A 13,506-nucleotide genomic window follows, 5' to 3' on the forward strand; every position below is an offset into this window, starting at 1 on the left:
CAAAGCTGTCCACAAAGAGTATGGAGCATCATATAGAATACCAAGAATGGCAACAGAGGTCAAAGTTAAAATTAAAATTATTTAGGGTTTTCATGAGGGATGGAAAAAGAGCTTATTCTTTCTTGGGCCTTGCTAGCAAGACCAGGATCAGGTAAAATGTAGTGCTTAATGCCTCAGTGCTCACTTGAACCTGAGCACTGGCTCTATGGAAATTTTTCTGCTGTGGTACTGATATCCATCCATCAGCTTTCTTGTGTAGCCTGGCTCACCGAAGTCCCTGCATTCTCTGCAGCCAAATTGCCCTCCACCTGGCCCCGAGCAAGTTGGCATGCAGAATATAATTTCCTCTCCCTGTCTCCAGTAGATCTGCCTTTTGTCTCATTGCACAAATACAGCTCCTCTATCCTGGGCGTAATGGTAGCATAGCGGTTAGCTCAAGGCATTGGAGTTCAGAGTTCAATTCCAGTGCCGTCTGTAAGGAGTTCATATATTCTCCCCATGACTGCATGGGTTTCCTCCAGGTGCTCCGGTTTCCTCCCACAGTCCAAAGATGCACCAGTGAAGAGGTTAATAGGTCATCTTAAATTGTTCTGTGACTAGACTAGGGTTAAAAAGGTAGGAGGCTGGGCAATGTGGCTCATTGGACCAGAAGGGCCTGTTCCATGCTATATCTCTAAATATGTTAAAAATAAATAAATTATGTCTGCAGTCAGCATCTGAGTTCTAGGATCAAATAACAGAATCTCTTCACCTTCACTGTCATTTTCCACTGATAGTGAAAAGGAAGGCTTCAATTCTCGGCAATCTAAAATGAAACTGCAATTCAAACAAGGATTGGGTGAAGAGGAGGACAGAGGAAAATGTATGAGGCTATTTTTTATTCAACTTCTGTTGAGACTTAAGGGGATGAGGAAAATTTGTAATGCAGGTGGAATCATCAATTATTTCAACCTCCCCAGTGGTTGCAGCTTTAGTGATGTCAAACTTTGTGATAATTACTACCTCCTCCATAAGATTAAAAGATCCAAGAACACTTATATCCTGTTCACTTCTTCTGCTGCCTGATGTTAAATGTCATCACACATCATGATGCCTGGATCCACTGCACATCACAGTCAAATTATACTTTCATCTGTTTCTCATTCTTCATGTCGAGGAAATGGTATTCACTGAAGACAATAATATGGAAAGAAATGTAAGTTCTTTCTTCTTTTGTTAGTCTGAAGCCCAGAACTGTTTGATAATATTATAATTTATTACACATACATTCACAATTTTATGCAACGTAAATCAATCTTAGATTCCATCTTCATAGAATAGAAGAATGCCTGCAATGTCTCCCAATAAAAATTTAATGATTCAGCTCCAAACCTTCATTAAGAAATAATCAGTTTACAGGACTGAACTAGGAACATTTGTATGCATGACAGGTAGGCCCCACTCTAATCAAAGCAATTACAAACAAGAATCTCAACTGAGAATTAAAGTTGCATGGTAATCAAAATTGTATTACGATAATTACCAGAATAGCACAAAATACAAACCATTTTCAAACATAACCAAACAATGATCAGAATTAACTGTTCTAATAAGACGTTCCTATTTTCTCAGCTACAGTAGAGGAAAATCTGTAAATCATTGTACCTTTGTGTTAAACCTCAGATAAAATTTGAAAGGTGTCAAGAAGTGCATGAGATCAGCTCAAGTTTCCAACATAGACTGTAATCAATTTTTGAGCAATATGGACAATATCCTAATTTTTACCTGTTTTAATTATTCTGCACCTTTGCTAAACATTTGTTACTTTTTTGTTTGCTACTTTTCTTTAAACTTCCATTATTATGTCATATGCTGTCCTATGAGAGGAGATGGAGTAGCTTCAGTCAAAATACCTTGTCATTTAGAAGAATGAGGTGGAGGTCACACTTAGATATGCAGTATTTGGATTAGCATTGACAGGGTAAATGCAGAGAGGCTGTTCTTTCAGACTGGAGAATTTGGAGCTAGGGGAATAATCTCAGGGTAAGGGTCAGTCACCTTGGGTGCTGATCAAAAGAAATTTCTGTCCTCAGAGCGCTGTAAATCTTTGGGATTCCCTACCTGAGAGAACTGTGGATGCTCAGATAGCAAACATTTTCAAGGTCGGAATTAATGTATATGTGTTTGTTGATTAAGAATAAGGTAATAAAATGGATTTGAGGTAGAAAATCTATGACAGAACAAGTTCAGAGGGTGGTGTGGATTACTGCTACTTCCTAACATTCTCTCTGGTCATAAGTGATAATTTCATAATCTTAGTAGATGTTTCTTGCCCATACAATGGAAAGTAGAATCTAATGTTGGATACAATGGACATTAAATAAATGTTTCCTTTACATTCTTGTCTCATTTACTGAAACTATGTTAGACAGTGAGCTTTCATTTAATATCAAAGCTTAGCAACATTGTCGAATGGGTTAAGCCAACATTTGGACTCTCCTTAGGCACTTCCTCGGGATCACTTCCACTTTGGCCTCATTTGCCCTGTGAGAACACACTAAACCAGTTTGGGAACTACAGACTCGTACATTGATCAGAGAAGAGGTATCTGAGGGGTAAGTAGATCACTAGTCTGTGAGCGGCTCACCTCCTTCTGCTGTTTATTTGGTATGCTTTTGAGGTGTGCTCCCACCTTGAGGTTTACAATGGCATTTGGAATGTTCCTTCTCTGCATTGCCAATAATGCATGAGAGACTCACAGCAGCTAATGGGAATATTGCATTTCTTCAGAGAAACTTCGAGCGATATCTTTCTTCTTTCTTCTGTCCACCTGGCAATCTCTTCCTATGATAGAACAGAGTATCTATTTTGGGAGTGTGTTATCAGACTTGTGATTATCTGAGAGTAATTAAGGATGCCATGATGCTGGATATTGGCCTGGGAGATGATACTGATTGGGGTTCAATGAAAATACAGGATTTTGTAGCGACACCATTGGTGGCATTTTTCCCAATGTCTTGCAACGTTGGTATCGGAAGCATATAGTAGGGCAGAGGCCTGTACTGCGCAGTAGATCATGTGTTGTGTACCAAGTTTAAGATCTTGATCCTAGATATCATTATTCTTAATCCAATGAACTATATGCAGGGACAATGAATCGATAAGTCATATAGTCACACTGCACAGAAATAAGCCCTTTGGGCAATCAGGTCCAAGTTGACTATTAAGGATCCATCTACACATCCTTTTTACCAGCACTTGGCCAGTGCAATCCAGATTCTAAACATCCTTTTGGTGAAAAAACTCTTCCTCAGACCCCCCCCCCCCCCACTTAAGTGTCTTATCTTTCACAATAAACTTAAACCCTCTAATTTTAAACACCTCGGCTATGGTAAAGCATTTCTTACTGTCTGCCATATCTATACCCTTCATTTCTTTATATACCTCTATAAGGTTCTCTTTTCAGCCTTCCCTGTACTAAGGAAAACAAATCAAGCCTCCCAGTCAAAGTTCAGAGTTCAAAGTTAATTTATTATCAAAGTTGATATATGTCACCATTTACAGCCCTGAGATCCACCTTCTTGCAGGCATTCACAGTAAATACAAGAAACACAATAGAATCAGTGCAAGACCACACTCACACCCAACGCGACAAACAACAAATGTGCAAAAGACAACAAACTGTTCAAATACAAAAAGAAACAAAAACTAAGGAATAATTAGTAACACACACAAAATCTGGAAGAACTCAGCAGGTCAGGCAGCATCTATGGAAAAGAATAAACAGTCAACGTTTGGACTAAGATCCTTCTTCAGGACTGAGAAAAAGAGGGGAAGGGCCAGAACAAAAAGGTTGGGAGAGGGGAAAGAGGCTCACTGGAAGGTAATTGTGAAGCCAGGTGGGTGGGAAAAATCAAAGGCTGGAGAAGAAATAAACTGATAAGAGAGGAGAGTGGACTAGAGGAGAAAGGGAAGGATGAGAGGATATAGGTAGGCAAGAAGAAGTAAAAGGTCAGAGTGGAGAACGGAGGACGGGAGGCGGCGGAATTTGTTTACCGGAAGGAGAAATCGAGATTCATGCCATTAGGTTGGATGGTACCCAGACAGGATATAAGGTGTTGCTCCTCCACCCTGAGGGTGGCCTCATCTTGGCAAAAGAGGAGGCCATGGCCCGTCACATCAGAATGGGAATGGGAATCAGAATTAAAATATTTGGCCACCAGGAACTCTATTAAAGATATGTTTAATAGTAGGATTATTATTAATAATAATGATAAATGAATTGGCAATAAATATTGAGAACATGAAGTGAAAAGTCCTTGAAAGAGAATCCATAACATTACGAACAGTTCAGTGACAGGTGAGTGAAGTTGAGTGAAGGTATTGCCTTTGGTTCAAGAGCCAGATGGTTGAGCAATAAAAAATGTTCCTGAACCTGGTGGTGTGGGTCCTAAGGCTCCTGTACCACCTTCCTGATGGCAGCAGTGAAAAGAGAGCATGGCCTGGGTGGTGGGGACTCTGATGATGGACGCTGCTTTCCTGCAATGGTGCTCCATGTAGATGTCCTCAGTGGTGGGGAGGGCTGTACCCGTGATGGACTGGGCTGCATCCACTACTTCTGTAAGCTTTTCCATTCAAGGGAAATGGTGTTTCCATACCAAGCTGTGATGCAACCAGTCAATGTACTGTCCATCGCATATCTATAGAAGTTTGTTAAAGTTTTAGATGACATGCTGAATCCTCGTAAACTTCTAAGGAAGTAGAGACACTGCCTTGCTTTCTTCTTACCGCCACTTACATGCCAGACCCAGGACAGATCCTCTGAAATGATAACATGGAGGAATTTTAAGTTGTTTGTACTTTCCACCTCTGATCCCGATAATCAGCTCCTTGGTCTTGCTGACATGAAGTGAGAGCTGTTATTGTAGCACCATTCAGCCATATTTTCAATCACCCTCTTGTATGCTAGTTCATCGCCACCTTTGATTCAGCCAAGAACAGTGGGATCATCAGCAAATTTAAGTATAGCATTGGAGCTGTACTTAATAGAGCAGTGGGCTAAGCACCTGTGTTGATGGTGATTGTGGAGGACAAGCTGCAATCTCCAGTTGCACAAGGAGGTATAGAGGCCAAGGTCTTTAAGCTTATGGATTAGTTGTGAGAGGATGATAGTATTGAATGACGAGCTATAGTTAATGAAGAGCATCCTGATATATGTATCTTCGCATCCAGATGTTCCATCCACAGGAGGAGAGGAGAAGATGGTGGCATGACGCAGCTCGCAGCGGCCACTCCAGTGGTGGTGTCTGTTATTTGTCAATTAGGGTGCCGTGCACAATCCTGATTTGATGGAGACGGATGTGAGAGCACGGAGGAACATCTGGTGAAACTTCTGAAATGCCTGCTTCACTGCTGCTGCTACTGTGTGGTCCGAAATCTCCGGAGGGGAAAGGCCCGAGTCCTCGGCTTTGCTTGTTGCTCAGTGGCCGGGGCGGGGCCGAAGTAGTCGGCAGAGGATGGTGCTCGGTGTCAAAGGGCTGGTCAAAGGCTCAAAGTTTTCGGACAGACTCAGAGTCCACTGAGGTCGGGTGCTTCCAATGGTGCTGCATCGGCAAGTTTGCAGCACTTGGAGGTTCACGGCAGGTAGAGTTTCTCCCTTCTACCGTCTGCGTGAGATGATGAGGCTATCGGAACTTTGAGACGTTTTTTACCATGCCCATGGTCTGCTCTTTATCAAATTACAGTATTGCTTTGCACTGTTGTAACTATATGTTATAATTATGTGGTTTTGTCAGTTTTAGTCTTGGATTGTCCTGTGTTTCTTGTGATATCATTTTGGAGGAACATTGTATCATTTTTTAATGCATGCATTTCTAAATGACAATAAACGAGGACTGTGTGTCCTCATAATCTAATCTAATCTAATCCAGGTTTGAGTGAAGAGCCAATGAGATGGCTTCTGCTGTTCACTGTTGTGATGATAGGTAAAATGGAGCAGACCAAGACTACTTCTCAGGCTGGAGTTGATATGTTCCATCACCAACCTCTCAAAGCACTTCATCACAGTGGATGTAAATGCTATTGAACAATAATTATTGATACAGGTTACCACGTTCTTCTTAGGCACCAGTATAACTGAAGTCTGCTTAAAAAAGATGGGTACCTCAGACTGCTGAAGTGAGAGATTAGAGATATCAGTGAACACTCCAGCCAATTGATCCGAACAGGTTTTAGCACTTGGCCAGGTACCCCATTTGGTCTGGATGCCTTCTGTGGGTTCACTATACTCAAGGTTGCTCTCACATCAGCCCTAGAGACTGAAATCATAGAGTCATCGGGGGCTATGGGAGTTTGTGAAAATACCTCTGTGTTTTGACAAACAGCATAAGCATAAAAGGCATTGAGCTCACCTGGGAGCAAAGCCTTGTTGTCAGCTATGTCACTCGGTTTCAATTTGTAGGAGATGATAGGATTCCAGCTCTGCCACAGCGATCAAGCATCCGTCAGTGGTTCAAGTTCAGTTCAGAATGAGCACTTTGCATGTAAGATGGTTTTCCAGAGACCATACCTGGACCTTTTGTGTTTTATTTGGTCAGCGGACCTGAATGCCTTTAGCAGATTGCACATCTCATGGTTGATCCAGGTCTTCTGGTTGGGGAAGACTCTGAATGATTTTGTGGCAACACTCTCATCTACGCAACACACATCGAAGTTGCTGGTGAACACAGCAGGCCAGGCAGCATCTGTAGGAAGAGGTGCAGTCGACGTTTCAGGCCGAGACCCTTCGTCAGGACTAACTGAAGGAAGAGTGAGTAAGGGATTTGAAAGTGGGAGGGGGAGGGGGAGATCCAAAATGATAGGAGAAGACAGGAGGGGGAGGGATGGAGCCAAGAACTGGACAGGTGATAGGCAAAAGGGGATACGAGAGGATCATGGGACAGGAGGTCCGAGAAGAAAGACAAGGGGGGGGACCCAGAGGATGGGCAAGGGGTATATTCAGAGGGACAGAGGGAGAAAAAGGAGAGTGAGAGAAAGAATGTGTGCATAAAAATAAGTAACAGATGGGGTACGAGGGGGAGGTGGGGCCTAGCGGAAGTTAGAGAAGTCGATGTTCATGCCATCAGGTTGGAGGCTACCCAGACGGAATATAAGGTGTTGTTCCTCCAACCTGAGTGTGGCTTCATCTTTACAGTAGAGGAGGCCGTGGATAGACATGTCAGAATGGGAATGGGATGTGGAATTAAAATGTGTGGCCACTGGGAGATCCTGCTTTCTCTGGCGGACAGAGCGTAGATGTTCAGCAAAGCGGTCTCCCAGTCTGCGTCGGGTCTCGCCAATATATAAAAGGCCACATCGGGAGCACCAGACGCAGTATATCACCCCAGTCGACTCACAGGTGAAGTGTTGCCTCACCTGGAAGGACTGTTTGGGGCCCTGAATGGTGGTAAGGGAGGAAGTGTAAGGGCATGTGTAGCACTTGTTCTGCTTACACGGATAAGTTCCAGGAGGGAGATCAGTGGGGAGGGATGGGGGGAACGAATGGGGGGAACGAATGGACAAGGGAGTTGCGTAGGGAGCGATCCCTGCGGAATGCAGAGAGAGGGGGGGAGGGAAAGATGTGCTTAGTTGTGGGATCCCGTTGGAGGTGGCGGAAGTTACGGAGAATAATATGTTGGACCCGGAGGCTGGTGGGGTGGTAGGTGAGGACCAGGGGAACCCTATTCCTAGTGGGGTGGCGGGAGGATGGAGTGAGAGCAGATGTACGTGAAATGGGGGAGATGCATTTAAGAGCAGAGTTGATAGTGGAGGAAGGGAAGCCCCTTTCTTTAAAAAATGAAGACATCTCCCTCGTCCTAGAATGAAAAGCCTCATCCTGAGAGCAGATGCGGCGGAGACGGAGGAATTGCGAGAAGGGGATGGCGTTTTTGCAAGAGACAGGGTGAGAAGAGGAATAGTCCAGATAGCTGTGAGAGTCAGTAGGCTTATAGTAGACATCAGTGGATAAGCTGTCTCCAGAGACAGAGACAGAAAGATCTAGAAAGGGGAGGGAGGTGTCGGAAATGGACCAGGTAAACTTGAGGGCAGGGTGAAAGTTGGAGGCAAAGTTAATAAAGTCAACGAGCTCTGCATGCGTGCAGGAAGCAGCGCGAATGCAGTCGTCGATGTAGCGAAGGAAAAGTGGGGGACAGATACCAGAATAGGCACGGAACATAGATTGTTCCACAAACCCAACAAAAAGGCAGGCATAGCTAGGACCCATATGGGTGCCCATAGCTACACCTTTAGTTTGGAGGAAGTGGGAGGAGCCAAAGGAGAAATTATTAAGAGTAAGGACTAATTCCGCTAGACGGAGCAGAGTGGTGGTAGAGGGGAACTGATTAGGTCTGGAATCCAAAAAGAAGCGTAAAGCTTTGAGACCTTCCTGATGGGGGATGGAAGTATATAAGGATGCAGACTGGGAGACCGCTTTGCTGAACATCTACACTCTGTCCGCCAGAGAAAGCAGGATCTCCCAGTGGCCACACATTTTAATTCCACTTCCCATTCCCATTCTGACATGTCTATCCACGGCCTCCTCTACTGTAAAGATGAAGCCACACTCAGGTTGGAGGAACAACACCTTATATTCCGTCTGGGTAGCCTCCAACCTGATGGCATGAACATCGACTTCTCTAACTTCCGCTAGGCCCCACCTCCCCCTCGTACCCCATCTGTTACTTATTTTTATGCACACATTCTTTCTCTCACTCTCCTTTTTCTCCCTCTGTCCCTCTGAATATACCTCTTGCCCATCCTCTGGGTCCCCCCCCCCCTTGTCTTTCTTCCCGGACCCCCTGTCCCATGATCCTCTCGTATCCCCTTTTGCCAATCACCTGTCCAGCTCTTGGCTCCATCCCTCCCCCTCCTGTCTTCTATCATTTTGGATCTCCCCCTCCCCCTCCAACTTTCAAATCCCTTGCTCACTCTTCCTTCAGTTAGTCCTGACGAAGGGTCTCGGCCTGAAACGTCGACTGCACCTCTTCCTACAGATGCTGCCTGGCCTGCTGCGTTCACCAGCAACTTTGATGTGTGTTGCTTGAAATTCCAGCATCTGCAGAATTCCTGTTGTTTGCGTTTAAACTCTCATCTACGACTGTTTTTATAAAGTTTGTGACAATCATTTTGTATTCATTCAGATCCTCTGAGTCCTTGAACATGGCCCAGTCCACCGACTGACTCGATGCAAACCTGTAGCCGTTCCTCTGGCTCCAGTGACAGCACTTCATTGTCCTTACTTCTGGAGCTTTGCCCTTTAGCCTCTGTCTTTATGCAGGTAGGAGGAAAGCCAAATGATCAGATTTCTCAAAATGTGCTCTAGGGATCAAACAATAGGCCTTCCAGATGGTCGTATAGTGGTGGTCAAGTGTGTTGGGACCCCTGGTGCTGCAGGTGTTATGTTGATGATAATTGGGCAAGATTTCTTTGAACAAGCAAGTCATTGACAATAATTTGACAGTGAGTTTTCCCCATAACTAAAATCTTCCACCCAAGGCAACATCTTCTGCAGCTTTATCAATAGGTTGAAAGTAGTGCCAAATTCCATCATCAAAGTCTTCCTTTGTTGTGAGTTATTTTCTGAAATATCAGGAATTGCCCATGTTTACAAAAGCTATATTGTGAATCTTTACTGTCAGATTGTGATGCAGTGTTGACAGTTTGGTAGAGGACATTGGTCTTTTGAGCATGAAATGCTTTAGTAAATAAGATGGTGACGTTTGGAGCTTGGTTCCAAGTTTGCTCAGATGTAAGAATTGTCCACATGCAATATTATTTCTGAAAATTAGTTCCACACCCTCAGGAAATATTTAGGAGATGTAAATATTGAGGTGCAACATTGTGGCAAGAACAATTTGAAAATGTGTTTGGGCAATGACTTATTTGCTTAATGATGGTCTTCACTTAGATTGGTTCTTTGGATACTCTCATGATTTGCAGGCCATCATTGGGGAGAAAAGATGGAGGCAAAATGTGGTAGTCAGATTTGAAGAGGTTACTTCACAGTCCCTCTCTGGAATCACAGGCTTCAGTGAAGTCAAAGAAGGTTACGTATGGTGGCTGTTTCTGCTCCCTAATTTCTTGAGCTATCCTATGGTTAACTCCTCTTTGTCTCTAGCTCTTTGAAATTCACACGGATTCAAGGAGCAGCTCTCAACCACCACGAGAAGGAGGTGACTCAGGAGATTCCTACTGATGACTTTCACTGTGTCAGATCGCTGAAGGTCCACCTGTAGATATCACATGTCCTTTCTTGAAGATGGCCACAATCGCATTATGTCTGGGGTACATCCTTCTCCTCCCAGATACGGACATAGAGGTTGTAAATTTGCGACTGGAGTTCTTCAGGGTTGAGTTGAAGGATTTCACATAGATGCTGTCTATTCCCTGGGGCTTGTTATTTGAGGCCTTCTCATGCTTGGGAAGGTACCAAGGCTGGTCTGAATACATTGCTGCAGAATGAACTCTGGGGGCATTACATCGTGGGTTATGTATTCATTGTGTTTCACCAATGGTCATTGATGCCTCTCTGCCCCTGATGAGTTCACCCTTGGCTCTCAGTGGGATGGAGCCTTGTGGGTTTCTACCATAGCTGGCTTTTAAATCACTGAAGAATACATACATGTCAATGAATTGCTGTGTTGTCCCCATCCACCATCTGTTCTTTAGGTACTAGTTTTTCTGCTGGATCTCTGCCTTTAGGTGGCTGTCAGGCTGTTTCAATTTGCTTGAATGAAGGCAGAGCTTCTGATCCTGGCACGCCTTACCTTTGCAGTTAATTAGCTCCTCAATCTCATTATTCTCATCTGTCCAGTCCTCTTCCATTTCAGTGAAGAAATCTCTTTTGTGGCGTCATTTCAATTGATTCTGATGTCTTAGGGTGAAGATGATGGAGATAACAAAGCAGATTAGGTACTGGTCTATACTGAAAAGGTGAAGAGAACGCCTTTGTAGTCTCTTGTTAATAGGTGACAGTGCTTGTGCCAGGAAATTTTGCCTTGATATCTTACACATTTCCCCATAATGATGAGACTATGCTCCAAGCATTTTGTGAAAGTAAGGACTGGACCTCACTGGAGTTAGTTTTCTCTATTCTCTCCTTTTTGATCACTACTTGCCAGAGTGTTGAGTCCCACCTGACCTTGGTGTTGATTTTACCCAGGAGTATCAACTTCTCTCCCTTTGGGATACAGATCAGGAGTTTTTCTATACTCAAAGTATAAGTCTACCTTATGCACTCATAGCCTCAGCACCTCATTCAAACTCAATCTAATATCTATTGTCAACAATTCTGAATTAATAGACCACATTATTGATATTTGCTTTTCAAATGGGTTGTGCTTGTAACTTCCATTCAACTTCTTCAGTTAAAGTTTGCTTGCAGAAGTAATTCAAATTACTTAATCTATATCTAATGCAAGAGTGAGTTATAAAGCTATAATCATATTCCTTTGTGCAGTTAAATCTTTAACATTATCCTCTATCGGATACCAAATTATTTTTATATTTATTAAATCTATCATATAAATGACCAAATAATAGTTAGCCTTATTCTTCAATATCTAACAGATCTTTTAATAAAGCACATTTTAATCACAGATTTGATTATTAACACACTCTGAAAAGGTACATATGAAGTGGTCTGATGGAATACCTTTAATATAATTTGATGACATTTCTGATGGAAACCTATATTGTGAGACTTATTCTTTGGCATCTTTTTATAAATGCCATATTTTGGGGTCACATAATGCACAATGTGTTCCTTTAGAGGGTAAGGCGATAATTCCAAACTGTTCTTGCTGGAAGTTTAATGAACCTTTGATATACCTTGAGTTGGTCAGTCCATGCCAGGGCTGCGTAAGTATAGCTACATTTTAATCAGGAAGGCAATCAAGATTTCAAAGGCAGAGTTTCGTGATAGTTTCTCTGAGTTGAGGAGCGACCACTTAGCAAGAGGCAGTGTGTAACAAGCGCTACCTTTCAGTCAGGTCCGTGCTCAAGATTTAAAAGCAGATCTTCGTGCCAGTTTTCTCTGATTTGATCAATCCGCGTCAGAGCTGCGTGAAAAGAGTTACCTTTTAATCAGGAGAGCGATCGAGATTTCAAAGGCAGAGTTTCACCACAGCTTCTCAAAGTTGAGGAGTGACCAATCAGCAAGAGGGATTCATTAGAAAGGGTCAGTAAGAATAATTCAATTACAAGCAGGATGGCCATTTTTTTGGAGTGGCCAGAGTTTAGAGAGGCTTTGACCCAACGGAGTTAGGTGAGATCAGGCTTGGGTGAGGTAGATTGTCTTGTAAGTTACTCCCTCTCTCTCTCTGTCCTTATTTGTTGAGGCATAGAAGATAAGTGAGAACAGCTCCAGGAGCAGTGTTTTGTACTCTGTGAGGGATGTAGGAAGTCTGGGAGACCTCCATTCTCCCAGATAAACACATATGCACCAGGTGCAGTGAGCTGCATCTCCTGAGAGAACGTATTTGGAGACTGAGGAGGTGATAGATAGGAGCTACAGGGTGGTAGTTACCCCTAGACTGCAGGAAACGGGTAACAGGGTGACTGTCAGGAGAAGGAGGGGAAATACATACCCTGTGCAGAGTACACCTGGGGCCATTCCCCTCAATAATAAGCATACAAATTTAGATACTATTGAGGGAGATAATCTTCTGGGGGTGGGGGGAGCCACAGTGACTAGGTCTCTGGCACTGAGTCTGGTGCTGTGGCTCAGAAGAGCAGAGAGGGGAAGAGGACTGCAGTGCTGGTAGGAGATTCCTTCGCCAGGGGAACAGAGACAAGTTTCTGTGGGTGTGATAGAGACATCAAAATAGTACTGTATGTTGCCTCCCTGGTGCCAGGATCAGGGATGTCTTGGAGCAGATCCATGGCATTTTCAAGGATGAGGGTGAGCAACTAGAAGTCTTGGTGCATATTGGGACCAATAACATAGGTAGAGAAGGTAAGGAAGTCCTGAGGAGAGATTTTAGGAAGCTAGGTAGAAAGCTGAGAAACAGGACGTCCAGGGTAGTAATCTCTTGATTGCTGCCTCCTGTACCATGTGCCAGTGAGGGTAAGAATAGAATGATTTGGCAGGTGAATGTGGGCTGAGGAAATGGTGCAGGGGGCAGGGTTTAGATTTATGGATCATTGGGATCTCATCTTGGGAAGGTATGACCTGTACAAAAGAAATGGTTTATACCTGAACTGACCATTACGAGACTGCAGACCAAACAGCCCAATGCATGTCCGGAGACTTCGACCATGTTTCCCTCTCGACAACCCTTCTCACCTTCGATCAGTTTGTCAAGTGTCATACAAAAGAAAATAAAACACTAGATCGCTTGTATGCAAATATTAAAGATGTGGACAGCTCCACAGCTCCCCCCCCCCAACTTGGAAGATCAGATCATAACCTAGTTCATCTTATGCCCTTGTGTAAGCCCAAAGTACAGCAACAGCTAGCTACCACCAAGATAGTAAGGAAATGGTCCCCAG

The sequence above is a fragment of the Mobula birostris genome, chromosome 9, assembly GCF_030028105.1.
Source record: "Mobula birostris isolate sMobBir1 chromosome 9, sMobBir1.hap1, whole genome shotgun sequence".
NCBI classification, from domain to species: domain Eukaryota; kingdom Metazoa; phylum Chordata; class Chondrichthyes; order Myliobatiformes; family Myliobatidae; genus Mobula; species Mobula birostris.